A 13,928-nucleotide genomic window follows, 5' to 3' on the forward strand; every position below is an offset into this window, starting at 1 on the left:
AGGAAGAAAGGGCTTATTTTGGGCTCGTGGTGTGAGTGGCTGCCGTCTATGGTAGTGGGAAGGCTTGGTAACAAGAACAGGAGGTGTGTGGTCATGACACATCTACAGTCAAGAGTCAAAGAGAGATGACTGCTGGTGCTCAGCTCACCCTCTCTGATTCAGCCCAGGACTGCATGGGCTACGGCTGCTCACATCTGAGATGAGTCTTCCTCCCCTAGTTAAGGTGTTTGTTTGTTTGTTTGTTTGTTTGTTTTCTAGAAGTGCTCTTATAGACATACCCAGAGGTATGTCTCCACAGTGATTCTAAATCCAGTCAAGCTGGCGGTGAAGATTTGCCATCACACCCAGGTTATGGCCAGCCTCATCTCTAGCTTCTCCATATGTGTTCCCTCCATCCCCTCTCTGCCTGGAGGGGCTCATCCAGTGACTTCCCCGATGCAGTCTTTCCATGGTCCTCCCTCTCTACTTCAGGCCTGGAGCACATCATTCTTTTACATCTCCATCCTTCACCCCTTTAATTTGCTCTCATAAAAGTTGTTCCACAGTATCTGGCCTCTGATTCCTGACTCAAGCAAGCCCCTGTCTCCTGGTCCCTGTACAGCATAGCATGATGCCAGTGTTTGTTAGCATCCTCAGTGTATGAGTTCTGTGGATCTCCGTTTCCACTCTAGGACCCACTACTCAAAAACACAACTTCAGGAGAGTAGAATGCAGCACCCTAAAACATGCCACCAAGGCGAGACAAGTACCCAGAAAAGTTTACTTTCAGAAATGACAGACACTGCTGTGGCAGTTTGAATAAATGTCGACATTCATTCAAATAGTGTTCAACATTTCAATGTTCCATCCCCAGTTGGTGGCCCTGTTGGGGGAGGCTTAGGAGGTGTGGCCTAGCTGGAGGAAGTATGTCACTGGAGGCGGGTTTTGAGAGATTAACAACTTGAGTTGTTATTTTGAGTTGGCTCTCTCTATATTCTCTTTTCTGTGAGACGCGAGTTCACACCAGCTGCTCCAACAACCAAATCTGTGGTCCCTGCCTTGCTTCCCCGCCATGATAGTGACAGATTCCTAGCCCTCTGGAACCCTAATCCTCGTTTCTATTAAATTGCCTTGGTCATAGTGTTTTATTACAGGAATAGAAACTTTAACTTCTACAACTTGGGAAGAATTGTAACTCTCTTGTGAAAGAGAGTGACATCGCTAGAGGAAATTCTCTATATGTCAGAGTGGCCCCATCTCCACACCTGCATCGGGACAATCAGTTACTGAGTACACTGGCTGACATGGAAATCACTCACATCAAGCTGCCTAACAAAGCTAGCCCCGTTGAACAGCCAGGCAGGCCTTTGTTTATGCCCTTCTTCCTCTCCTCTGGACAAACAGGGTATTTAAGCTTGAAGCTTAATCCGCCTGAAATCTGCTTTGGGGATGTGTTAATTCCTCTGGCCCATCTCTTGGCTCAATGGTTTTAAATGTCTGATTACTCTTCCCGAACTGTCTTGTTACAGGAGGTCCTAGCTCAGCCCCCAGAAGAGTTGTTGCAGGATTCTTCCTATGGGAGATTTAAAGAAACATGTTTACTCCCGACAGAGCACTGATGATAAACCAAAGTCACATTTCCCCCATGCCCAGCAGGTGAGCTAATAACTTTACTGGAATCACTTATAGGAGCAAGGGTGACTCAAAGGTAGCTGAATCACCAGAAAGTCCCATCCCAGCATGGGTTACTGTGCTGGCTGGCTTCTGTGTCAACTTGACATAAGCGAGAATCATCCGGGAAAAGGGAAGTTCAGTTAAGAAAATATCCTCATTGGATTGCCCTGTGGGTAAGCTGTGGGTGAATTTTATTGATTGATAATTAATGTGAGAGGACGCAGATCACTGTGGGTGGTGTCATCCCTGGGCTAGTGGTCCTGGGTGTTATACGAAACCAGACTGAGCAAGCCATGAGGAGCAAGCCAGTAAGCAGTGCTTCTTTGTGGCCTTTGCATCAGCTTCTGCTTTCAGGTCCCTGCCCTGCTCAAGTTCCTGTCCTAACCTCCCTGGATGATGGACTGGGCTGTGGAAATGTAACTTGAGGTAAACCCTTTCCTCCCTAAGTTGCTTTTGGTCATGGAACCTTATCATAGCAATAGAAACCTAATTAGGAGAGTGATGACTCATGGGAGCAGCCTGGCCCTAGAGTTCCTATCCCTAGTCATCCTTCCACTTCTATTTACTCTAGCACTTCCAAGATCATGTAGGGTAGAGCAAAGCAGTGGCTGGCATCTCAGGTCAGGATCTGGTGAGAGTCCTTCTCTAGGAGGGAGCATTAATAGCTTCAATGCCATCCCCAGAGAGTTGCTATGTTATTCTGTGTATGCTATTGTCTTAGCTGAGGGCCAAGGTGTTCTGCCAGCCATTATAGCAATTCTTTGCGTGTTGGCCATGGTCTCACATAATACAAGGTAGCGGTATCTCTTTTGCTTCACCACCACTTGCCCAGTCCCATGAGCTTCTGTCAACGACCAGTCTTCATTCTGTGTTGTTCTTGCAAGTTTCACACCTCTGTCAGTGTCTTAGTAGTTAGGTCATGTGTCCTCTAGCTGCCTCCCTCTCTCAGAAACCAGGCCAGTCCTCTGCTATAAAGAATAGTGAACACAGGTCTCGGGGGTGGTGGTGGGGAAAGCTACCCACATCCCTGCAAGTGTAAGGCATTTGCTTCTCTTTTCTTCAGCCTCTCTCTGTCTGTATATCCACCCATTTGCCTCAGTCTGTTGGGACAGTCTCTCCGTTTTCTGAAATGAAATGTTGCCTGATTCTAGAATAAAAATTAGTGCTTTCAAATCTGTCCACTGACATAATCCACTCTTACAGAGGCCTGAAGGATGATTCAGTGGGTAGAAAAAATGTTTGCTTTGGAAGACTGATGCTGTGGGTTCTATCTCTGGAACCAACATAAGATAGAGGGAGAGAACCAACCTCCCCATGTGCACGTGGAATGCTTGCCCCCGCTTACCCCCACAGGAGTATACACGATATTAATACATTGAAGATCTGGTGGTTAATCCGGTTTCTAGAGAGGACAAAAATCCTCTCTCCAGGGAAGGGCCTGGGGCTTAGATGTTGGTTTCAATGTCAATTTGCTACAAATCAGGATCCCCCGAATAGGAAGCTTCACCTGAAGAACTGTCCTGGTTGCCTTACTGATGTGGGGCGGGGGCTCACCCCAAATGTAGGTGACACTTTACGATCGCAGCACAGATAAAAACAGGCATACCAGAAGGAAGAGCATCTAGCAGGGTTTTGCTCAAAGGCTTCCCTCCTGACCCTTGATTGACTTACCCTGTTGTTGGGGCTGCTGCTGCTACCCCCTTTGATGACATCAGAACCAGCACGTCCAGGCTTCCATTACTGAGGAAGGATCTCTGAGCATTCTCAGGTCCTAAGGACCAGATTAGGACTGCTGAGGTGCCCAGCCATGTGGACTGGATGACTACTAGTTGTCAGGAGTGGGACAACTGTTGTTATTATTTTAACACAATCAATTTAATATAGAGAATTTAATATCTATATATGTATATATATAGATATTAGATATGTGCTGTATATAATCTGTACCTGTCAGTTCTGCTCTTTTAGGGCCCCCTGATTAATATAGGGGTTGATTGCTTTTGATCCCAAAGCTTTCTAAAGAGTCTGCCACCTGACAATGCTGTTATGTTGCGGACCACTGCAGCACGAGCTATGATAGACTCAGATCACAGCCCTAGTTAGGTCCATAAATCCTCCTTGCTAATCTTTTTAAAACCATATTTTTCTATCTCAAAACAAAATCCCCTGGAGAATCCAGATCCTTATATAAACTTCACATCGACAAGTCACACTACTTACCTGTGAATGCTGAGAGAAGCCGTGGGGGAAAAGCCACTGTTTGCAATCCTCCTATAGCTAACTGTGACTAAAGCCAGGGTTAGGGTCCAGCAAGAGCCCTGGTACTGAAATGACTTTCCAAGTTATCAAGAAAGGTTGGAATAATCAGCTACTTGGCCTCTTCCAGTCTGTCCCTGCTGATTCAGCATGTTTGACCCTCACACCCATTTCAACGTTCAGAATATTCCTTTGTTCTAAATGTTGAGTTTTCTATTAAATAATTGGGTGTCATTCAAGGAGGCAAGCACTCAATTTCAAGGCAGATAACAAGCACTCACACACACATACACACACACTCATGCACACACATGTGCACACATGCACTCACAAACTCACAAATACACACACATACACATGCACATTCACATGTGTACATACATTCACACATAAATGCACAGAGATAAACATATGCACAGAGATACACACATGCACACATACACACATGCACACACACACATATGTACACATGCACAGAGATGCACACAAACACACATACTCACGCACATGCGCACACATGTGCATACACACAGACACACAGACAGATGCAGAGTACCACAGTTGCCCATGCCATATTTCCCCTTAGAGTTTGCTCAGGTCAGTTGTCCTGAGCCTTGGACGTGATGTTATTATGATGGATACAGACTCACTTCTGTTCCTCTCAGGCAAACCCTGCTTGTACCCACTACCTTGCAGAAAGTCTGGCTTCTCGCCACTCTGTTTGGGATCTGCAAGGTGGGTTTGGGACCCTGTCATGGGGTTCTGAGGATACCATCTAGAGCGTTGTCACTGTTAGAGAAGATGAGCAAGAAAAAAGTCAGTTAAGGTCACCCCCTGCAGACCACCACTGAATCCTTGCCAGGGAGTGCTTCAGAGGGATCTCTGAACACAGCAACTAGGAAAAAAGAAATTGGGTACCAATAGAAATAATTATTATTTATTTGACCAAAGAGCTCTATCAGAGGAGCAGAATGTGGGGCATGCCAAGAAAGATGCCCAAGCAGGTGGTGAGAGTGTCCACTTGACCCCAAGCAGAAGGTGCTGCTTATTTTAGCTACTGCCCTTGAGACAGGAGAAACAGATCCGGACCTCAGGAAACGAAGGTGTGAGTGCTCAGACCACTTCTTTGTATAAAAGGCTATAGTAAAGCCAGAGGGAACTTCACCAGTAAAGGTGCTTGCCACAAATCTCCAGGACCTACATGGTAGAAGGAAAGAAATGACTCTCGCAAGTTGTCCTCAAAAGCATCCACGTAGCCCTCATCCCACACAACTAAATAATGTCTAAGAGAAGTTTAGGTGGCCAAGGGGACAACGTCTTGAGATCTCAGACATTGTTCTCATGGTCATTCCAGGACACCAAGAGCTCCCAAGAGTCGCTCTTTAGGAAGCCAAGCCTTCCAGCCTACGGCATGGTCAGAACTTGGGGTTACTTGATAGTTGGGATTCTCAAACCATCTTACCAGTGTTGCTGAGTCGGGACTCTCCAGAAGAGGCAGCAGCAGACTGGGCCACCCAGTGGTCACCTGGCAGAAACATCTTCAAGGGAGTGATGCTACTTCCTACAATCAGTAAAATTGCTCATCTTGTGGAGAACAGTCATATCAGGGGAGTATTTGGTAAATATTATTGAGTCAGAATGTGGGGAATAGAAAAGCCACACTTTGCTGAGCCTTGAAAAAAGAAATTCAAGGGCTATGCGTTTACATTTACACTCAGTTCTCAGGCACAAAGATTGCCTATACTGTTTAATCCCTCGACTTCTGGGAGGAGTATAAGGGACTGTGGAGCTGAAGTCTGGGGTGTCTACTAGTACAGATTGATGATTAAGGAGTATATGAATATTTTGGGTGTTTCAGAAATGAGACCAGTCCTTTTCTTAGACAAGGAAGAATTACTTTATATTCCACAGGCAGTTCAAGAGTTCATCTTATTTCTAGAACTGTGCCATTCAATAGAATCACACACTCTCTTGTTAATATAAATAGATTGCCGAACAACCTAATTATTATACAAAAATGCATATATGTGTAAGTGCAGGCATTTATAGTCTGGCATATTTTTTCTATTTAAAAGATTTAAGATATGTATATTTAAATATGTAGTGTTTGAAATAGGATAATATGTGTAAGTCATGGTTTTTATAGCAAACCAACCACAGATGAAAAATATTTTGGGGTAAATATCCAAAATGTTCCTGTATCAGTTAGGTTTGGGGATTTTGATTTTGCCAGCCTGACACATGCTATCTGAAAAGATGTCATCTTAACTGAGAAAGTGTCCCCATTAGACTAGCAGATAGGCAAACATGTGTGTCATTCTCTTGATTAATGATTGACATAGGAGGGTCCAGCCCACTGTGGACAGTGCCATCCCTGGGCAGGAGGTCCCTGGTGGTGTAAGAAAGCAGGCTGAGAAAGCCACAGGGAGTGGGGAGCAGTGTTTCTCCATGGCTTTGGGCTCAGTCCTGCCTCCAGGTTCCTGCCTGGCAATCCTTCTCCCACTGTCCTTGATGATAAATTATAATCCCAAAGAGAACCAAACCCTTTCCTCCCCAAATTGCTCTTGGTTGTGGTGTTTATTGCTGCAACAGAAAACAAATCAGTACAGTTCCTCAAAGCAACATTTGAAATTGACACACCCTGAGCTCTGTGCTGAATGTACACAAGTGCAGTGCCCTGTAGGCACCTAACATGTGCTTCACATTACCTAGCGGTGACAGAAAATGTGCTGAAGGGTTCATGGAGGTTCCAGGTAAACGGGGTTCTAGGAGGGGCTTGGGCACCTTCTAGGCTAGAAGTCTTGGAGCCTGTTGGTGACTGTGTTACACAGATGCCTGCTGTATTCATGTAAGTCATAGATCCTGCATAGTATAATGGCAGGAGCCATCTAGAATAGATTAAAGGATAGGTTAAAGATGACTTTATAACTTTCCTGGAGATGGCCTACCATTTTTTTTAATGGACTGTGATAGGCAAGCTCTTGGAGGCAAGGCCTGAGAGATTTCATTTCACGATTGATTCTCGCTATCAATATGCCTTTCCTGTCATTATTAAACTAATATAATCCCTAGGCATTAGCCCACCCTACTGAACAGATTTCCTGCAGATCTATGATGTACTGTCTTTTAATGATGCTATGTAGACAAATGGGTGGTTTTTAAATTCCTAATAATGATTCTATAGAATTCCTAAGTTTATACTATAGAAAGGGCTGCAAAGTCTTCATGTGCCATGCATTAATTGTACTAAAATAGAAATCAGGCATGTAACAAATTTATAATCAGACATTCCTCTCTGGTTGTAAAACTATTATCTGATAATGAAGGTCCTAAACTGTGAATAAACAGTTTATTGTAGGTACAAGGGCAGAAGATAAAATATTGACTGGATATATATATATATATATATATATATATATATATATATATATATTCAATACTAATGAGACACTAGGCAGACGATTGGCTAACTTAGACCTAAGAATTATAGTCTTAAACTGTAATTTATCTGTTGGGCTAGTGGCAGATAATGAATCTTTAGTTAGATAACTAGACTTAATGAAAACACACATAAACATCTCTGTTGTAACTTCTTATTCCAATTATGATTTGAATTTATGTTTGAACTGGTAGTGAACCTTTGAAAAAAAATGTTCGGAATACCATGTGGTCATTCTCCTAAGTAAGTACAGAAAACTAGGAACGAAGACATCAAGTAAGCAAAGGAGACTCGAAAAGAAGCAGGGTTGAAGCAAAATAGCAGCAGAAGAGACAGTGGAATACAGAAGTATAACTGGGCTGAGGAGAGAGGCGAGGCAGGACAGAGCACAAAGAGTGGAGTAGAAGGAGCTGCAGAGAGAGCAGAAAGCCGCGGGCAGGCTTCTCCATACCATGGGACAGGAGTTTGCTTAACAGCAAGGCAGATAGAAGCTTTTCCTTTCTCTATACAATGAAGACTGAAGCTTATTATTCATCCAGGATTGAGTTCTTTCTCTGCTGGTGCTTGGACTTTTGCTCCATTCACCAAATATACACATGCATTGTAAGTATAGAGGTGTGTGTGTGTGTGTGTGTGTGTGTATACATAAATACTTGCGGAGTTCATGAGACAGATGGTTGGGCCCAGCATGTCTGTGCGTGTGTGCATGTATGAAATATTTGTATGACTGTGTATGTATCTATGCATATTTGCTTGTGTAAAAGTATTTCTTACTTAAATACTTCTGAGAGCATGACTTTGTTTTTCTCATTCAATAAAAGTTCATTGCTGGGCTGGAGACATGGCTCCGCGGTTAAGAGTACTGACTGCTCTTCCAGAGGTCCTGAGTTCAATTCCCAGCAACCACATGGTGGCTCACAACCATCTGTAATGGGATCTGAAGCCCTCTTCTAGTGTGTCTGAAGACAGCTACAATGTACTCATATACATAAAATAAATAATGCTTTTTTTAAAAACGTAAATTGCTCCAAAGCCTCCCTTTCTCCCGGCGAGTGAGAGGAGAGGCTTCTGGGCGACAGAGAAAGGAGTCTTAGCAGTAAATCCTCGACTGAGTTCCCAGCTGCTGCACAGCATAATTACCAGAGATTTCTAAATCAAGTTTACAAAGTAAGAGTTAAGGTTTCCAGTGCTTAATCAGCACAGAGAATTATAAAGTAAATAATAAGAGCAGTAAAGTGTTAAGTTTCTTCAGTGCTTAATGAAGCACAGACCAATAAGAGTTAAGTTTTTAGCAGAGAACAGTAAGATAAATCAGTAATAAAGACTTCAGTTTTCAGCGCTTACTGAAGCACAGAACAGTAACAGAGTGATAAAAATAAAGATACCACATTTAATAAAGCACAGAGAGTTGAAGAGAAAAGCAGTCAGCGGTGTGCAGCCACAGAACAAGCAAGAAAGTTAATTTTTCAGAAGCCATCAGCTTCAGCATCCAGCATAGAGAGTTAAAAGGCGGAGATCGTCAGTCTTTCTGCATCCGTGTCCGTCCAACACTGACCACTTCAGCACCAGTTCCCTCTGGCCAGACAGGCTTGGGACAGCACAAGAATTCTTTGACCTTAATTTCACTTCTATTATGACTGTAGGTGGCGCTGGTTGTGGTGGCTCATGCCTGTAGGATTTGCTAAAGGAGATTCACAAGTTGGAGGCCAGCCTGGGCTACATATTTGAGCGCTGGAGAGATGCTTCAGTGGTTAAGAACACTGGCTTCTCTTCCAGAGGACCTGGATTCAATTGCAAGCACCAATGGCAGCCCCTGTCTGTAACTCCAGATGCAGGGGAGCCAACATCCTTACACAGACATACTTGCAGGCGAAACACCAATGCACATGAAATTTTAAAATTAATTAAAAAAAAAAAAAGACTGCAGGAAGCACGTTTTGAAGCAAGGCAGGCTATCACTACCTGTACATAGCTGTCATGATGAAGCAAACACTGGAGCCCAGAGCCCCTGTGTTAGCCACTTGTCCTGAAGGAAAGGTCTGGAATAAGTTCTGGTTCCTCTGTATGTGACCAATGGTGTTTGTTTGTTTTTTCTTTTTCTTTTTTAAGAGGGCCAGGACCCTTGTAACCCTTTGAATACCCTGCACTAGCATGCACCTGGCATCAGAAAATCATTTTAATCCTGACTGTCACTCAGTGGCAAAGGACCAAAGTCCTTCCCTACACCAGCAAAAGCTCCCCAGGTGAACGCCATCCATAAATGCACCCAGGAGAGGCGAGATGCCAAGGAGTAGAGAAGCTTAGACCAGGGTCCATCAACCTTTGCCCCGGTTTTCTGGTCTCTAAAGCAGTTGTTGGAAGACATTGCTGGAAGGGGTCTCCTGGTTTTAACATTTCAGCCTTTGTTTTCATGGAGGTACAAGGAGGGAACTGGGGACTTATTACCACCTCCTTCTGCTCAACTCTAGCAGGAAGAGAAAGCTTTTTCAGTGATTCTGACGGCCATCAGAAGATACCACACAGAGGGAGCCTAAGGCTGCCAGGGCACCCCAATCTTAAGTTCTGTTTTTGTACCCATCCTTTAGACCCAGCTTCCTACAAAGGTCATTAATACGTTTTCTGCAATGGCATTCAGCAAGGTAATTCTCAGGAACTGTGTGCATGGTTGCTGGCAGGAAGCAAATGTCATCTCCATGCTGGGTAACTGATACATGACAGCTCAGTTTCAAGGCTCAACCAAAGTCGTTCCTAATAGATTCTAGATGACAGATAGGCTCATCCTTCAATGAGAGAATCCAAGGCACAGCACTGAGGTGAATTTAGATAGCCTTATAATTATTTTGGAAGGAGAAAGTTCATAACTATTTTATGAAAGAAAAGATTGACCCACAAACCCACCCACACACATGCTTGATATTTTACTTGTCTATTAAGTGAATGTATATTTATTGCACTTGTATTGGATGTAAAGTGATTTTTAAAACTTTTTACGTTTGTTTTGCTTATTTATTTAGTGTATGTACACATGCTGTGGCCCATGTGTGGAGGTCAGAGGACAGCTTTCAGGACTTCCATCTCTCTCCATCATGTAGGTTCTGGAGATTGGACTCAGGCCCTCACTTCAGGCTTGGTGGCAAGCACCTTTACCTGCTGAGCCATCGTTCTGGTCCATAAAAATATATGTATTTTAAAGACAGGGTCTCCTTGAGTATCCTTGGTTTCCCTGGAACGCATTATATAGTTAGCCTCAAACTCAGAGAGATAACCTCTCTCTGCTTCCCGAGTGCTGGGATTAAAAGCATGAACCACCACAGCCAGCTCCACAAAGTTATTTTAAAAGATTATTTGGCCAGGCATTGTGGCACATGCATTTAATTACAGCACTTAGGATGCAGAGGCCAGTCTGTGAATTTGAGGCCAGCCTGGTCTACACAGAGAGTTCCAAGGTAGCCAAAAATTTTATTTTATTTAATTTTAATCAAACTATTCTCAAGATCAGTCTATAACACTGATATTTTAACACATTTTATTAAAAAAATAACTAAAGAGATTTATTGCATCACTAAACTAAAGACCATGTGTGAAGGCATCAGGGCCTTGCCTGGTACTGTACTCGGCTGTTAATAGCATTTTGATAGCATGCTCTTAAAGGGTGATTATTCTCAATAAATATAAAAACCACCCATGTTATTTCCCCAATAGCAGCTCATGTAACAAGCAGGCTGCCTTCAGTGAGTGCCTGCTGGCTGCACTCAGGGTTGTTTTATCTGAGGTCTGATAAGCTTGCTAGTTCTGGAGAGGAACTATTCTGCTTGTGAAAAAGCAGACGTGGCTTACTTTTTCTTTCACTTCGTATATAAAAATTCTCAAAGGCCTTTGTGTTTGGAAGTAAGCAGCTCTAGTTAGCTTCCTACTGCTGTGATAACCACCAGGACCAAGAGCCTCTTGGGAAAGTGTGGTGGTTTGAATGATAATGATCCCCAAAGACTCATATGTCTGAATACTTGGTCCCCAGTTTGTGGAATGGTTTGGGAAGGATTAGGGGGTGTGGCTTTGGAGGAGGTATGTTATTGGGGGCGGGGTTTAAAAGACCATATCGTTCCCAGTTAGCTCTCTGTCTTGTGGTGGATCAAGATGTGCACTCTTGGCTACTGCTCTACCCTGCCTGTTGGCTGCCATGTTTCTAACCCTCTAGAACTGTTAGCCCCCCAATAAACTCCTTCTTCATAAGTTGCCTTGGTCATAGTGTCTTATCATACCAATGAAAAAGTAACCAAGGCTTTGCAGACACCACTGTCCCCTGTTGCAGCTTGCTGCAGCCATGATGAACCCCATCATGCACTTTGACATGGTAACCAATGGCAAACCCTGCATCTCCTTTGAGTCGTTTGCAGACAAAGTTCCAAAGACAGCAGAAAACTTTTGTGCTCTGAGCTCTGGAGAGAATGGATGTGGATATATGGGCTGCTCCTTTCACAGATTTATTCCAGGAGTTGTGTACCAGGGTGGTGTCTTCACATGCCATAATGGCACTGGTCCATCTACAGGGGGAAATTTGAGGATGAGAACTTCATCCTGAAGCATATGAGTCTTGGTATCTTGTCTGTGGCAAATGCTGGACCAGACACAAATGGTTCCCAGTTTTTTATCTGCACTGCCAAGAGTGGCTGGATGGCCACACGTGGTCTCTGGGAAGGTGAATGCAAACATGAGCACTGTGGAAGCCATGGAGCATTTTGGGTCCAGGAATGGCAAGACCAACAAGAAGATCACCATTTCTGATGGTGGACAACTCTAATGATTTTGACTTACTGTTTTCTTACCCACCAGACCATTCCTTTTGTAGCTCAGGAAAGCCCACCACCTTCCCCACCCCCCCCCCACTTGCTCATAATACCCTGTAATCTTTGCTCTCACTGAAGTTTTTGAGTTCCATATTTTCCTCATTCCCCTCCAATCTAGCTGGATTACAGAGGTAAGCTTATGGTTATGAATAAATACTAAATAAGAAAAAAAAGAAGTAATCTAGACAGGGAATAAGTCACCTTGAAGATTATAGTCTATCGTGAAAGGTAGTAACTGAAGCAGAGGCCATGGAGGAGTGATGCTTACTGGATGTGTCTCCACTGCTTGCTCTGCTTGCTTTCTTACACTCAGGACCACTTGCTCAGGGATGACATCATCCACAGTGAGCCCACATCAATTAGTAATCAAAAAAAAAAATTCCCCCACAAACTTGCTTCAGGCCAATCTGATGAATTTCAACTTTCTTAAGTGAGATTGCCTCTGTTCATATCGCCTGGCATGTGTCAACTTGACAAAAACTAGCCCACACAGTAATAAGTGTACCCTACATTTCCTCCAGTCAGGAGCTCTCTGGGAGAAGCACAGTGTGTTTGAGTTTGAAGGGCCTGCCTATCTCTGGAGTCAGAAAAACCTGCAGGATGAGAAGTTCTGCACAGACAAAGCCACTTTTCATGAATAAGTGTCAAGCCGCAGTCTCTGCCGTTGGCATGTAGCCGAGATACCATGGTTTTCATTCTTAGGGGCATCTAGTTGTGAACAGCATTGCTGAACCTGGGGACCCTGCACTTGCCCCTTCTTTGATTGTAATGTATATAAATTCAATAAGCATTTGCAAAGATGTGTTATTTAAAAAGAGAGAGAGAGAGAGAAACAAACCTGTGTCTGCAAGATTGCTCTGACAAACTAAATGTCAGTGTAATATGAGTTATAGCCAATACTGTCCTCCATCTCCATAGTTACCGACTTAGTGGGGCAACTTAACTCTCAGGGAGGGGGGTATTAGCTTTGAATGGCTTTCTTTCTCCATTCATAGCTGTTAGCTGTGTTCTGTTGAACACCACCTCTCCTTTCTCCCTGGGCAGGACCTTCCTTAATGGCAAATTGGTGTGATTACATAAACACAGAGTATTTTCTGTTATTATGACATTCTCACTCTAAAAATAACTACCCCTTTCAGGGTTTTAAACGTACATTAATTGTTTTAGCTGAGGTATACTTTATATGCAGTTACATTGTCTTAAGTATAATAGCCAATGAATTTTAACAAGAGAGTGAACTTCTGTAATGAGAATTCTGGAATTTTGGTTTCTTAAAAAAAAAAAAAAGAAAAAAGAAAAAAAGAAAAGAAAAGAAAAACACACAGAAATATTGTAAGAGTGTGCTTCTGTTTTAATCCCAGGTGTAGGGTGTGGGACTGGTTCCGACTGTCCGAAGCAGCTGACCATGATTTGCCTCTTGCGCTAGCAAAAGTGTGGTTTTGCCAGCTGCAGATAATTTCTATGATTGTGTGACATTCGGAATTCTGGAAACTTTTCATAGTGCATATAAATTCGGAGGCCCTGAGAGGGGAGGGTTGGTGGTTGGTGTTTATTTAGGGAAGTTATTTACCATTTGGTACTTGGAGTCAAAGAAGAAACAAAAAGAAAGAAATTAGATTCAGGGATTTTCCTAATTCCTCTCTCCCTTCTATCCTTGTTTCTTTCCTACCTAGTATTAAAGGGTTAAAGGGGGTGGGCAATGGATAAAGGGTGGAAAAAAAGAACCTACCAAGTAG

General features: G+C 43.3%; 1 pseudogene; it reads left to right on the forward strand.

Moving 5' to 3' along the window:
- On the forward strand, positions 11,627–12,359 carry Gm6066 (predicted gene 6066; annotated as a pseudogene).

The sequence above is a fragment of the Mus musculus genome, chromosome 14 (assembly GCF_000001635.26).
Source record: "Mus musculus strain C57BL/6J chromosome 14, GRCm38.p6 C57BL/6J".
NCBI lineage: Eukaryota > Metazoa > Chordata > Mammalia > Rodentia > Muridae > Mus > Mus musculus.